Source organism: Amphiura filiformis, chromosome 10 (genome assembly GCF_039555335.1).
Source record: "Amphiura filiformis chromosome 10, Afil_fr2py, whole genome shotgun sequence".
Classification (NCBI taxonomy): Eukaryota; Metazoa; Echinodermata; class Ophiuroidea; order Amphilepidida; family Amphiuridae; genus Amphiura; species Amphiura filiformis.
The window spans coordinates 2,633,373-2,648,739 of NC_092637.1; the positions used below are offsets into that span (position 1 = coordinate 2,633,373).

Sequence of the window (15,367 nt, forward strand, 5' to 3'; positions counted from 1 at the left end):
GGTTCAATGCATAGGTACCGTGTGAACGTTGTAAGTGAAGGGCAATATATTCACATTGTGTATTCATCTATTACTATGGTAGTTAATCATCTTATTACATCACTTCTACGGCGCGGCGAATGCTTCCAACAAACTGAATTCACGCAAAAAAAAAACCTGTGAAAATATGTTCAATACATTCTGGTTATCTATAACAATTAGCCTACATACAAAATATCCTTTTGGATCTCACATTTACATACACATTTAAACGTAATAGTTTACCCAGTTCGCATACCGTTTTAAACAATGTTTTACATTTAAGAACAAATCAAACTTGGTGGAAGATAACTGGATATGACTGGAATGGCATTGATGTTTTATACATAATTGTAGGATTGCTTTCCCATCAAGTATTCAAAAATAAATCATGCTTAATTGAAAATGAAAACATTATAATACAGATTTGTCTGCAGTGTGCAAAACTCAGACTGACTATAATACCATATGGATCATAGTCAAATCACAAATTCAAGACCAATTTGTTTGATTGCCAGTAACAACATATTTGTTATGCAGACCAAGGTCAAGGGAATATGTAGCTTATTACCAGATAGGACAGTCCAGACTGGACACAAAATCCGTATCAATATGGATCGTCGTAATGAGGACTTGCTAAGAGCTTTGGGACAATGTTTCAAACGCGTGGACAAACTTTGCAAATTACGAAAAGCACCGATCATGCGCGGCCATCAAAATAATTATAATCAACCAATCAGTTTCTGGCGATTTGAACGCGTATTTGACTACGCAGTGTACATCGCGTTCAATACACTGCGCCAAGTATGATCGACGCAGTACATGATTGGTGTGATCTGTGACACCATGCCACGTGCTCATCGAACGCGCTGTTGCCACTCGCGAGCTTGTGATTTGTTTTATAAGCTTTTATATACCATACGCGACATCATTCTGAACTAATTTCTGAAGATTTTTAATCACCTGCTGAAAGTGTCTACTGCGTGAGTGTAGAGAGAAGCTAAACGTTGCTTTACAATTAAGGCGTTGCGCAAAAGGGCATTGCTCGTACGCATTAATCTTGGCTATTTAACATACAATATGTAATGATGTGTTTATATGTTTACATATATTTGGTAGTACAAAAGACAATTATATTAATATTCAACAACAATTGTCGTGATCACTGGTGATTGGGGTTAAGACCATTGTGGTACTTTATATCAAGTTGCATGGAAACTGTGTGCGCTAATTCAAAGAAATAAAAGGATGATTCCTATATATATCAGCAATTTTCAAAAACACAAACCTTGTAAATCAGACGAGTGTCATTTTACTACGATTTATGTACTCCAAATTTACCTAACACTGCTGAACAAAGCTACAACAATTTTGTTACTTAGTTGTCAATTTTGTCTTTTAAACGTTTTCCGGAAAGGTTGTTTCTATTGTGTATTATGAGAATTTACCATTTCAAACAAGTTCTTCTAAATGATTCATACAAAATAATGGATTTAAGAATAGCCGATATCCTGCTGTGATTTGTTGTTGAAGCGTGTTCATTCCCTGGTATGGGCGGCCACATGGGTCAAAAAGGGTCTAAGACTAAGAAAGGGATGTAAAATCCAAAAAGGGGTCTAAGACTCAGAAAGGGGTCTAAACGCAGAAAGGGGTGTAAAATCCAAAAAGTAGTCTAAAACGCAGAAAGGGGTCTATACACATCAGAAAGGGGTCTAAAACTCAGAAAGGGGTGTTAAATAAAAAAGGGGTCTAAAACTCAGAAAGGGTTGTAAGATACAAAATAGGGTCTAAGACTCAGAAAGGGTCTAAACACAGAAAGGGGTGTAAAATAAAAAAAGGGGTCTATAACTCAGAAAGGGGCTAAAAACCGAAAGGGGTGTAAAAGAAGAAAAGTGGTCTATAACTCAGAAAGGGGTCTAAACACAGAAAGGATATAAAATAAGAAAAGGGGTCTAAAACTCAGAAAGGGGTCTAAACACAGAAAGGGATGTAAACTAAGAAAAGGGGTCTATAACTCGGAAAGGGGGCTAAAAAACAGAAAGGGGTCTAAACACAGAAAGGGATGTAAAATAAGAAAAGGGTCTATAACTCAGAAAGGGGCTAAAAACAGAAAGGTGTAAAAGAAGAAAATGGGTCTAAAACTTAGAAAGGGTCTAAACATAGAAAGGATTTAAACTAAGAAAAGGGTCTAAAACTTAGAAAGGGGTCTAAACACAGAAAGGGATGTAAAATAAGAAAAGGGGTCTATAACTCGGAAAGGGGGCTAAAAACAGAAAGGGGTCTAAACACAGAAAGGGATGTAAAATAAGAAAAGGGTCTATAACTCAGAAAGGGGTCTAAACACAGAAAGGGGTGTAAAATAAGAAAAGTGGTCTATAACTCAGAAAGGGGTCTAAACACAGAAAGGATATAAAATAAGAAAAGGGGTCTAAAGCTCAGAAAGGGGTCTAAACACAGAAAGGGATGTAAACTAAGAAAAGGGGTCTATAACTCGGAAAGGGGGGCTAAAAACAGAAAGGGGTCTAAACACAGAAAGGGATGTAAAATAAGAAAAGGGGTCTATAACTCAGAAAGGGGGCTAAAAACAGAAAGGGGTGTAAAAGAAGAAAAGGTGGTCTATAACTCGGAAATGGGGCTAAAAACAGAAAGGGGTCTAAACACAGAAAGGGATGTAAAATAAGAAAAGGGGTCTATAACTCAGAAAGGGGGCTAAAAACAGAAAGGGGTGTAAAAGAAGAAAACGGGTCTAAAACTTAGAAAGGGGTCTAAACACAGAAAGGGATTTAAACTAAGAAAAGGGATCTAAAACTCAGTAAGGGGTCTAAACACAGAAAGGAGTGTAAAAGAAGAAAAGGGTCTAAAACTTAGAAACTCAGAAAGGGGTTTAAACTAAGAAAAGGGATCTAAAACTCAGAAAGGGGTCTAAACACAGAAAGGGTGTAAATTTCCATAATGGCTTTAGAACTCGGAAAGGGTCTAAACGCAGTAACGGGATGTAAAACCGGCCGAGAAGGGTGTGCGTCTAATCGGTGTATAAAAATTCAGAAACGGGTGCAAAACCATAAAAAGGCGTCCAAAGCTCAAAAGGGGTGTAACATCCGAATAGGGCTCTAAAACTGCGATAAATATAGGGCTCTAAAACTGCGAAAGGGGTCTCAAACTGCGATAGGGGTCTAGAGAACTTAAACTATGAGAGACGACACTCAAAAGTACTGAGTTAGGCTAAATCCTCCAGTCTTGAATACTACGGCATGTTTAGCCGCCATATTAGATATTTGGCGAGTGAGAGGCCGAGGGACTCAGGCTAAATACTGAGTCACACTGTTGTCAGCGTAATTTTTTTGTTTTGTGTGATCCCAAACAACTTAGCACTAAGGCAAATTATATAATTATATTGGCCATAGAATTCCTGAGCATGAGCAACGTAGTATCCGTCTATCTATCTATCACATCTTTTTTTAAAAACTATAAATGTTATTTGCTAATAGTAAACAAAAGCTATGGATTGAAAAAATCGTCAGCCTTCTACACTATAATGAATGATATTGCCTATGTCATTTTTTGTAATTTTGAGAACAAGAACAAAATGTGGTTCAAGCATGCATCAGTTACGTCATTTCGGATTATTCCCTTTCATTTGTATCATTATCATTTGTTCTCAGTCCAAAGATTGGTGAATAAATATGTTCAAATGCATGCTTGAACCATTATTTTGTACTGTTCTCAAAATTATAAAAAATGACTTAGACAATTCGTGTAGCAGGCTGACGACCTGTATTTTGAGCACCGTCGGCCTTTAAAGTTTACACGGGAGAGGTAATAAAAATGAAAATAAATAAATACATGATTAAATGAACAAAACAGACAAATAATAAATAAATAAATATATAAATAAATAAATACAAATAATTAATTAATTAATTAAGAAAGAAAGAAAGAAAGCAATAAGGAAATAAAGAAAAAGAAAAAGAAGAAAAAAGGAAAAGATAGAGAGAAAGAAAGAAAGAAAGAAAAATAAAGAAATGAAGAAAGGAAGAAAGAAAAAAGAAAGAAAGAAAGAAAGAAAGAAAGAAAGAAAAAGAAAAAAAGAAAGAAAGAAAGAAAAAAAGAGAAAAAGAAAGAAAAAAAAGAAAAAAATAAATAAATAAATAAGTAAATAACCATGGTATTAAGAAGGGTTCATTGTATTTAGTCACTTATTTTATTGTTTCTAATTTTTGACAAATTACCAACCATTTTGGAACATCTGTCAAATTTTAGGAATCGATAAGAAGCAGCGATTTATGCCGGGTAATACTCAGGGAGCTAGGACCACTGTCTGTGCACCCCCACAGGACCAAACCAAACCAATTTTTGAGGTTCCTGAGATGACCCCAAAACATAATGGGATGTTCCCAAAATATAAACTTCCCCAAGGGGGTAAAAGGTCATCGAACTTTGCATAGGGTCAAATATTTAAACTTGCTCAAATTGTGTTAAAAATCATTCCAATGTATTCCCCTAGTCACAAGGATTCAGAAAATGTATAGTTTGACATATCTAGGACGTATTGTTCTTGAGTTATAAGGTCACAAACAACAAAGTCTCCGATTTTGCCAAAAGATGTGTCAAATTGTTCGTTTTGGTTAAACAAATCAAATATAAGGATAAGATTGTAATATCTTGGATGCTTCGTTACTAGGTAACACAGCAAAATAGGTCAAGTAGGCCCTACCATTGAGGCCTATTGACCTTGACCTATTTTGCTGTGTTACCTAGGTAACGAAACATCCAAGATGGTGCAATCCTATCCTTATTTGATTTGTTTCATCAAAACGAACATTTTAACACCTTTTTTGGCAAAATCGGAGCACTTTGATGTTTTCGACCCCCCCAAAAAAACGTGACCTTTTTGGTTATAACTCAAGAACGGTACATCCTAGATAGGTCAAACTATACATTTTCTGAATCCTTGTGACTAGGGGAATACAATGGAATTGGAATGGTTTTTAACACAATTTGAGCAAGTTTGAAATTTTGACCCTATGCAAAGTTCGATGACCTTTTACCCCCCTTGGGGCCAGTTTATATTTTTGGTTATATTTTTCTGATTATGTTTTAGGGTCATCTTTGGAACCTAAAAAAATTGGTTTGGTTTGGTCCTATGGGGGGTGCACAGAAAGGGGTCCTAGCTCCCCGAGTATATTACGGAGCACTGCCTAATACCTCAAACGGGGTGAACATCCCGTTTGGCGAATTTACCGAACTGGTCGCGCGACGTTATCCTGAGAAAAATTTGTTCGTTCGTACATGTAGAAGACCGGTCAGTGGGATATTGAAATGGCCGTGTGTCCGATTTATTATCATGTTATCGTCTACGACTGTGGAAACTGGCCAGAAACTGCAAGTTCGTGTTAATCCCGTCAATTTACGAGTCTTAGTTCATCATCATTCAGACTGAATCAGGAGTAGAACTAGGTAAGCTTAAAAATACTTATTTACATCATGCATCCCTGGTGTATATATACATGTCACTGCTGTAGTAGAATTGAATTGAAGAATTCCAATTGAATGAACGCAGCTTTCAACATCTGCACTCAATCCAACCGCGATCGTATATTGCGTATTTCAAACTAAAATCGTTTTCTTTAAACTTCCGTGGTCCGGGTACGCGCTGGTGAATTGCGATCGCGTAGGTCGCTTACTACTACGCCGCTACCGAAGACCAATGGGTCAGCCGGCTTGTTGTCAAGCGCGTTGATCAGCCAATCAGCGTGATTGTTTATTGCTTTTGCATTTACGCCGTGTACGCGATACGCACAGGCACGCACCACGGAAGTTTAAAGAAAACGATTTTACAACGCGAACGCACGACCTTGGATACAATGCTAACCAATCACGAGTGCGTTGGCATGGTTGGAGTCACTTCCGCATTACTCACGCACAGTCGCATACGCTGGTGTACATCTCGCAGTGTACGCAAAAATTTGTCACGCTATTGAAAGCTGCGTTCATTTCATTCAATTGGAATTCCCACTATAGTATAGAGCCTCTCTGCCATTGCCCAATAGCACAAGTAATTTATCTGTTACACTATATTACCATCATCACTTGTTGAGCTCACATGCCATACCAACTCCACTACACAAGTAGCAATATTTAGGTATCCCAGGCAAACCTTAGTTAACACATTTGCTAGTCAGCGAAATTCGCCGAGACCGGGGCCCAAACACAATGCATATTTACATAGCAATTTGAATTTTTTTTTTCGAGAATAGGTCGGTGAAGGAAACCTACATAAATATGTTGACCCAAATATATGATTTTTTATGGTGATAATCAAGTCGCACATGGAATTATAGAGGGATTTTTATAGCAGTTCCATTAAAAAGCTGCTATCGCCATGAGACTAAGATCTAGAAACACCCCCGAAATGCCGTTTTGGTGAATTTTGCTAGCTGAATCTTTTTGATGAAAGTCAGTATTTGACAAGATGTAACTTTGCTACGGAAAGTGCTATGAAAAAAAGGTTTTCAGTTTTGGCTTTGTTTACTCAAGGGCTTTAATTTGATATATATAAAATGATGCAATTTGATGGCAAATTTGAATTCACCTAGCATACCTACAATATTTCCAACATATTAATAAACTGGGGTTATCACACCGCATCCATGGCTCCGCACCTGCACCCAAACCCATGGCTCCGTAATCGCACCCGTGGCGTAGTCCCGTACTCACACCTTCTTTTGGCTTCAGACCCGTCCCCTTGCTCGAGAAGTCTAGCCAAAAATTTGCTCACCGATAGCTTCACATTCTAGGCTAGAGACCATTGCATTCAAAATCTAGTCGGATTCGACTTCTGATTGGAAGTCCAGAAGTAAACACAGTCGATCACAACAGGCGATCGCATCAAAACTGTTGCTAAAAGTACACTTCAGCAAAATTTTAAACTGTCCAAAATAGGCAAATCTTGCTCAAAAGATACCGTTGACTCATCAACATAACTTTCATCCAAATTTCAACATTAACAGAATAAATAACCTCCGTGCAAAAAAAGTGCACCGCTGTCCGATCGAAAAATGATAGCAATGTACTCTAGCATTGAATGCGTAACTATCGTGGTGCAAATTGAAGCTAGAGTTCTCGAGCAACCGTTCCCTGTACCCGTGGCTTCGGACCCGTACCCGTACTCATGAACTGGGACCCGTACTCATGGCCCGGGACCCGTACGGGTACCATACAGTATATGGCTAAATGCATGCAGGAAAGTGAGAGTCAGACTGAGCTAGATCTACTCTCACTTCCCATTCATGAATCCCACTGCACTGTGAGTCCTACATGTATCATAATCAAAACAAATCTAGGTTACATGGGATGGGGTTGGGTGGGGAGTAACACATTAAGCCAGATAGCCAGTGCCCTAAATTTTAGCCTGGCCCAGGGCCATGAAAAAGGTAAATATGGTCATGGCTACACAGAATGTGTATGCTACATACAGTGTAGATACCTACATTGTGACAGCCTCCATCCTGATGTGCACACTTTATGCCACCCATATACATAAAAGTTACATGTCGCATTCAATTGTACAGAAAAAAAGCATCAAAGTGAACAAACATTTCAAGAAATTGTTTTTGTGGTGAATTTCAAGTTATTGTGTTCATAGCTTTTATTCATCATTTTAATATTCCCCATCGGAATAAACTCCCCTACATGCACAAGTGCACAAATGAAAAACTACATGTGACTGGTGTTAGCAGTGAACACTTTCCGCCATGTACTTGGGATCACAGATTCTGTGTTGGAATACATGTAGTGCATCTGAGTCACATCCATGGTCACATGAATAGAGAGTTCCTGTACCTGTAAACACTGAGAAATTTATGATTTCTAGGAGCTTATCTATAGGTTAAGTATTAATAAATATTGGATATAATTATCCTGATGTAGATAATTAATGATAATAATTATATTAAGCTATAATTGGATATAATCTGGTGTGTGGATGTGCATGAAAAGCTTTGGAAAATTGACAATTACCGTATTGGTCCGAGTATAGTCCCACCCGTTTTTTAGGTGAAAATTTTTCACAATTGGGGGGTGGGATTCAGTGTTTGTACTCTCTCTGGAATTTGGTTGTTCCAAATGGCACATTCTCCGATAAAGTGTTCAAAATGCCAAATATGTGTCGCCCATAGTGTCAAGTCGTATTCAGACTTGTTTCTTCAGAAAGAAATAACTTTTATTAATATAACTTATACTTATGAGTTGCTTTTTAAAATGTGTGAGGCTATAGGTTGTAACATGCCTAGAAAGTATAAAACAATAAAGCTGATTATGCATGTCCATTGTTTTCCTCCATGTCGCCAGCCAAGGTGTGTTCAGTATAACGTGTCCCTGCTCTCTAAACATGCGCGCACATAATGGATTATAGGTACTTTTCATTAGCTGGTATCATGCCCTAATTATAAAGTATAAATCATCACAACACATATTATTAAATTTTTCCAACAGGTCTTTCAGACTATGTCGCCAATATTGTTCACAGATACGTTACCATATTTCTAATGGATAACAATCTGTGAAAATAATTGGCTAGATGAATGTTCTCATATGTGATGGATCAAGCATGCTCCATAGTTATATTATATATATGGAACAAAACAATGGTTTCAAAGTAAAAAAAAATCAGGTCTATTAATGGCAAAAAGTCCTGACGTTACGTTCATGCCTTCACAGATACGTTACCTAAATTCTACTCTCCTCGGAAAAACGCTGTGATAAATGAAGCCAAATACCATACCAGACTTTAGTACATTGGGTGATGACTGATCAAGTATGGGTATTAAGTCGGTCAGTTTTTACACTTGCACGATTAAGACAAAAATGGGAAAGGGTTTCACATATACGTTACCACTTATATGTTACCCCCAATACGTACAAGTAATATTGCTCAAAAATGAAATATTGTTGAAAAATCACCCATGCATTGTTTTGTGTTCTTAAACTATTAAAGTTTACGATTCTGAATGAATTTTATGAATTCTTTGTGGTTGGCATTTTGTCATTCCTGAGACCAAACTTGGACGCTTTAACGGAGAATGGGCCAAATGAAGCATCTGCATCCAAAATTGGCCCAATTTTGACTCAGCAATTCTCCTAATTGACTTTATTGTAATGTAACATTTCAAATTTGTGTGCGCCAAATATAGTTTTCACTGGGACAAAATTGAGACATACAGCCTCAGAGTAAACACTGGTGGGATTATACTTGAATTTCAAAAAAAAAAAAGTTTTTTTTTTTTTGGTTTTGGAGTGTCCCTACTTAAATAGGCAGTCATACCATAGAGTTAAATGCTTCGACTGCCATAGAAAGCAGTCGAAGACATTTAAAATTGCCAGTTGCACTTGCAGTAAATTATGCAGTCATGTAGTTGAGCCTGGGAAAACAAGTATTAAACTAGAACAACTGTGCCCTTTGCAAGGGCACGAGGTAAATTAGGTGGATGATTGTGACGATCTGATCAAGCAGCAATACTGTGCTGGATAAGATTAATTTTTTAAATAAGACTGTTTCATTAATTGTAATTTTAATATACATTGATCATGGAAAGCTGCCATTTTGAAAACTTGACCTTTGACCTCTGTATGACCCAACCCCTTAATGACCTTAAATGAATTTAAAAATATTTAAAACATGTTTAAAATGTCATAAGGATCATTGCATTTAAATTTCAGCTCAATTGACACATTTTGAAAAACTTGACCTTTGACCCCTTTATGACCTTAAATGAATTTTAAAATATTTCTAAAATCTTTAAAATGTCATAAGGATCATTGCATTTAAATTTCAGCTCAATTGGAACATTTTGAAAATCTTGAACTTTGACCCCTTTATTACCCCTTAATGACCCTCAAACTTAAATAGATTCAAAATAGGCAGTCATATGGCATGTATGGAAGACAAAATAGGCAGTAAATAATTTAGGATCTACCACCAAATAAATCTGGGTATCATCAGCATATATGGTATTTTACATTATGCTGACGAGTGCAGGGAGATTCTTCCTGGTTGAAGGTATACAAGGATGTGCCACGGTTTTGGGGTACCTTTTCAGCGATTTTGGTATATCCATGAGTGGAGACCAACTGACCAATGCGCCCAATTGGGTGCATATTGTGTTTTTTGTGGAAAATTGGTATACTGGGTGGCAAAAACAGCTACCCCCGGTATAAAAAGTACACATTTTTTCAAAGACCCCCCTCCCAGTGGGAGTGCTGTACCTAAAATAGACAAATTTGTTCAAAGACATTTTGTATTTGGTATTATATAACTCATACAAAGTTTCTTGTCATTTGATTGGCCCACTACTATGAAATTTCTGCTATTTTTAACGGCCAGCTCTTGCACACCGCGTCTGTGCAATAGTCATTTTTCCATTGCACGGATGCGGAGTTGCCATAGCAACGCTGTCAGACGGCGGCGTATAGCGTGAAGTTTCCCCTTTGACTTGCTAATAGGTGCGGGTGTTGCTTCTAAAATAAATATCGCATTTAGATATCTTTTGATTTATTTTGTGTTCCTGGTGATTTATAAAATTAAGTGGAAGCAATGGAACTTAAGATAATGAGTTTGAATGTTTTTATTTGTTCAATGGAAAAAATATTTTCATTCAGTGAAATATGAACTGTTTCATTCAACTCGGTAAAAGCCTTGTTGAATGGAACATTCCATATTTCACTTCATGAAGATATTCATAGCTTTGAACTCGGTAAACATTCAATGCTTGTATACTAATCATTTACTTTAGGCTAGGCCTCCCATGTAATTTTGGGGTAGGATTCTTTTACATATATCATGATTATGGTAAGTGCAGCAGGGAGTTCAGCCCAATTTCAGAAACCTAAAAAACATGTTTGTTCTTGTAAAATGTTGCCACATTTTAAGATCTTATTTTTTGAATTTTCATAACTAGGTTTCAGTGATGTCAACTTGAAGTGAACTGTACAGTTACAGCAACTACTTTCAGGAGATGTTCATTGTTACTTCAAATCATGGTGTATAGCGAACTCAACCTAACTGTGAACCTGACTGCAACATCAAAAATCTGGTATGTACAATGAGCTTAGTAATCTTTTTTATTGGTTAATAAAAGGATTAGGCCACAAAGGTCTAATGTAAATGAATGTATACCTCACTTTAAATGGTCTATTGAAGGTCCAGAATACTTAGTCATTGATCCCTGTCTAGGTTTTCACAAGTTGCACTTGCAGCTACCTACTTGCAGCTGAATTATACTTAGCTCTGTATATATTATATGCAAAAAATCAAATGTGCTAATTTCAACATAGTCATATTATTTCAACTTTACTGGATAATAAATTGAGTATCATAAGGCATTCAAATTTCATAAGAATCATTCTTTTCTAACTTACCAATTTGGGGCCTGGAGATAGAAAGTTAGGGCCCTGTGATAGTAACTTAGTATTAAACTTGGGTCCGACTTAGTAATTTGGGTCACTGACTTAGTAATTCAAGGCCCAAGCTTAGTAACACAGGGCCCAACTTAGTAACTCAGGGCCCCTAGTTACTAAGTCTGCCCTGAGTTACTAAGTCTGGGCACAAACTAATAATTTGAGGCCAAAACTACTGAATCGGGCCCAAGATATTTTTTTCTTTCCATGGCACTTTGTGGGCTCAGCAGGGTTTACTTTAACGCACAAAACATGTGTATTTACGCGTTCAGGCACTTTTCTGACTCCTTCAAATCCATAGTCCCAAAGTCCAATGCGTACAAAATCTTGAAAACGTACGCGTTCAGATATTGCAAGATTTGAATAGAGAAACACCTGATATTGTGCATTTATTCTCGGCTTTTGGCATTTAGGACCTACTCCCGGTATGTAGGGCCCATCAAATTTTGTCAGCATCGATCCATGTATGTTTTAGTGATTGCGAGTCTCTAAAATTGCATACAGTTTGTCCACTCTGAAGTACAAAGTGACAACGCGCGCGTATACAGCGCGTTAACAGTGCGTAGTGCTGCGTCTCTGCTGCAGGTATGCGTGCTTTCAAAGTCGGAACAATGTTTGCGTCCGCGTCGGTACTTTGTAATTCAGAGTAGACTGACTGTAGTGTCAGTTTGAAATCTTGCTTCTTGCAAATTGGGTTCGGTCCTTTTTTCTGTTTAAATGATGCACCAAATATGTCTTCAATTGGACTTTAAATGTCTTGAAGTATAGTGAATCCAGCACCTTTTGGATAAAGAATAAGTTTATGGTACAAAAAACTTTGCCATTTTGAAGCTAAACTGTTGAAATATGGTGCAAAAGTGGAATAAATTTGCACTTTGGGGGCTAAAATGGCCAAATATGAGGATAATTTGGTTAGAAACCTACATACAGGCGTCAACATTGGGGGATGGTTGTATGGACCATCCCCATGGCAAAATATTGGGGAGATCCCCCCCTCTGGATCTACGCCTATGGCTCCAAAAACACACATATTGTTAAAAATGTCTTCAAAAATAATATTATAAAAATACCCCATGAGCAATGTTTTGACTCCTTCAGATAAAACATTTACAATTGAAAGGGTCAAAAAAATTTGTAAATACCCCTTCAGCAAAATGCTTAAAGAAAACCCTGGGGCTCAGTAGGTTGTTCAATTTAATATTGGTGAGAAAAATGTATTTAAACATTTTTAATTGATATTTTGGTTTATTTTACAGATGAAATTTGTACTGGAACTGGAAGGAACCACCTGCAGCAGCAACACAGCAGCAAGCTAAAGCAAGAGAAAGATCGAGATGATGATAGTGATGATATGTGTAAACTTCCAGGATCTGTGGTGTAAATCACATTTAAATTTGAGGGAAAAACAATTGACAGAAAAAGACAACTTGTCAAGAACATGGCAGGTAGGGCCTACATGTAGGCCTACCTATCAGGCACTAGTAGACATCACCTGCTGAATTTGACCAACGGGGTTCTTCAAAACATTTTGTGCAAGGATGTGCCACTGCCACACAGACTAATGGATGCTGACATTAAAAAAGCACCAAAATTTGCCTAAATTAGGTGCTTTTAAAATTTGCAATATAATACACATTTTATGGCAAATGATTAAAAATTGATATACAACAGTCCTCGAAGTAAACTTTCCAAATAAATGATATGTACTTAAAGTGTATCTGTATGTAACTGGGATGAAAAGCCGACGATCCATTGAAAATTTTGACCGTTCGTAAATTTGTATTGAAGATATGGATTTTTTTTCCCAAAACACAAAAAATTAGGTCTTTTTACGAAAAAATGTCTTTTCATCCCAACTACATACACTTTAAGTACATATCATTAGGGACCGTTCCTAAACACTTGTAAGGGGGGGGCCTGATGCAAAAAAATTCATCACAAAAATTTTCGGGACCCCTTTTGACATGAATATTATGGGTCAACCCCATAGAAAAAGCATATAAACTTAATTTTTCCAGGAAAATGTGTGGTCATTTTTTTTCAGGGCTCCCCTTAGGAGGGTTAAAATTTTCAGGGCCCCTTTTTGCATCAGGCCCCCCTTACAAGTGTTTGTGAACGGTCCTTAGATTTAGAAAGTTTACTTTGAGAAGTGACTGTTAAATATCAGAAATTTAAAAATATCAAATTTTAATAATTTGTCATAAAATTTGTATTATATCGCGAATTTCAAAAAATCAAAATTATTTGATATCAGAAGGACATTCCTCATATCCAGAATGGGGGATGGGGGGAATTTTGTGTTATTGATTTTAAAAAAGAGAGGAAAAAATCAACAGGATTCAAAGATTAAAATAAAATGAACTAATTTGGTGAAATAGTCTAATAGATATATAGTCACTGGCTGGCAGTAATTGCTCTACAAGGTACCTGAATCAAGTGTCATTTAGGGAAGAATTATAATGGGTTCATAGCATTATAGGCCTACATGTAGCAGTCTGGTCTCTTGGCTTTTACCCATCCCCATCCCAAAAATAATTATTTTGAGGGAAACCAGGGATGCTTTAGCATAAAAACGGATGAGTAATTCTTCCCTGCCTGGGCAATATAGTGACTTGTGGTCATACTACAGGAAAGGTAATAATGCACACAAAGATTAAAGGGAGCTGATTCCTGCTTCGCATATTTCATACAAAATCTATTTTCTTTTCAGTTTGGACACCTAACTATCTAGGGAAGCATTTGGGATTCTAAGTGAAGATAGAACTGCCAGTTAGCTAACTTAAGGGGGTACTATACCCCTGTCCAATTTTGTGCCTATTGTTGCATTTTTCTCAAAAATTATAGCACATTGGTGACAAGTAAGATATTTATATTGTAGGGGCCAGGACTACAATTACTGTACTGAAAATTCAGCAACTCAAAGCAAGTAGTTATTGATTTATTGATCAAATGTTGGTTTTCCCTCATTTTTTACTGTAACTCCACAACTGTTGTCTGTGCTGGCTGAAATAAAATGTCCAGTGCAGTAGTTGTAGTCCTTGCCCCTATAATATACATATCTTACTTGTCCCCAATGTGCTATAATGTTTTGAATTTGAGAAAAATACAAAAATGGGCACAAAATTGGGCAGGGGTGTAGTACCCCCTTAACAGCTCTATGAACATGATGGATATTAACTTGTCCAAGTTTGTCTTCCCTTTAAGCTTCAGATCCAAACCATTGATTATCCTTCCCTAGATGAGTGGCAATCTTGAAACTCTGCTACAGAAGAATTTTAATTCTAAAGAGCTAAACAAAAGCTGAAAACAGCTAGCAAAAAGCTGAAATCAGCCAGCAAAAATCTGTAATTTGGAAAGATCCTATACTTTGTATGAGCAAGTTAGTGTACGAGGTACAAAAAAGTTGAAAATCAAAACCAAAAAAACTGAACTCTCACACATCCTGAAAATAATAAATCACAGTCCTGAAAATAAGAGCCTGGAGGTGTTTGACAGTCTGAGTATGTCTCCTCTTTAAACTGTTAGTCCTTAGATGCAATTCAGTGTCCAGACTGTACCATCTAAGGAAGGATTTCATGTTTAAAGGGAAGACAGAATTAGAACAATTAACTTACAACAACTAACAGTTGATGGGCGAGATCCGGGGGGGTAAATCCCACAATATTTTGCCAGGGGTGGTCCATACAATCATCCCCCATGTTGATGCCCCCCCCCCAATGTATTTGTACAATAAACTTATTCTGTTGTCAAAAGGTGTTGGATTCACTATGCTTCAAAAGTTTTTTTCCAACCCCATCTACGCCACTGATTAAAAGTTTCTGGGGCTGACAAAATAATACTCACCTATATTCAGTCAGCATGGTCAGAGAAGGGAGGGAACAAGAAACTACACATA

General features: G+C 37.1%; 1 protein-coding gene and 1 long non-coding RNA gene across 8 annotated transcripts in view; both read left to right on the plus strand.

Moving 5' to 3' along the window:
• LOC140162414 (short transient receptor potential channel 1-like) overlaps positions 1–15,367 on the plus strand; it is a 131,254-nt gene that overhangs the window by 72,199 nt on the left and 43,688 nt on the right. The window lies entirely within an intron of this gene.
• Positions 4,981–13,302, plus strand: LOC140162086 (uncharacterized). The gene is made up of 3 exons (XR_011860184.1): positions 4,981–5,475; positions 10,974–11,108; positions 12,729–13,302. It is a non-coding gene; the product is annotated as an uncharacterized lncRNA (long non-coding RNA).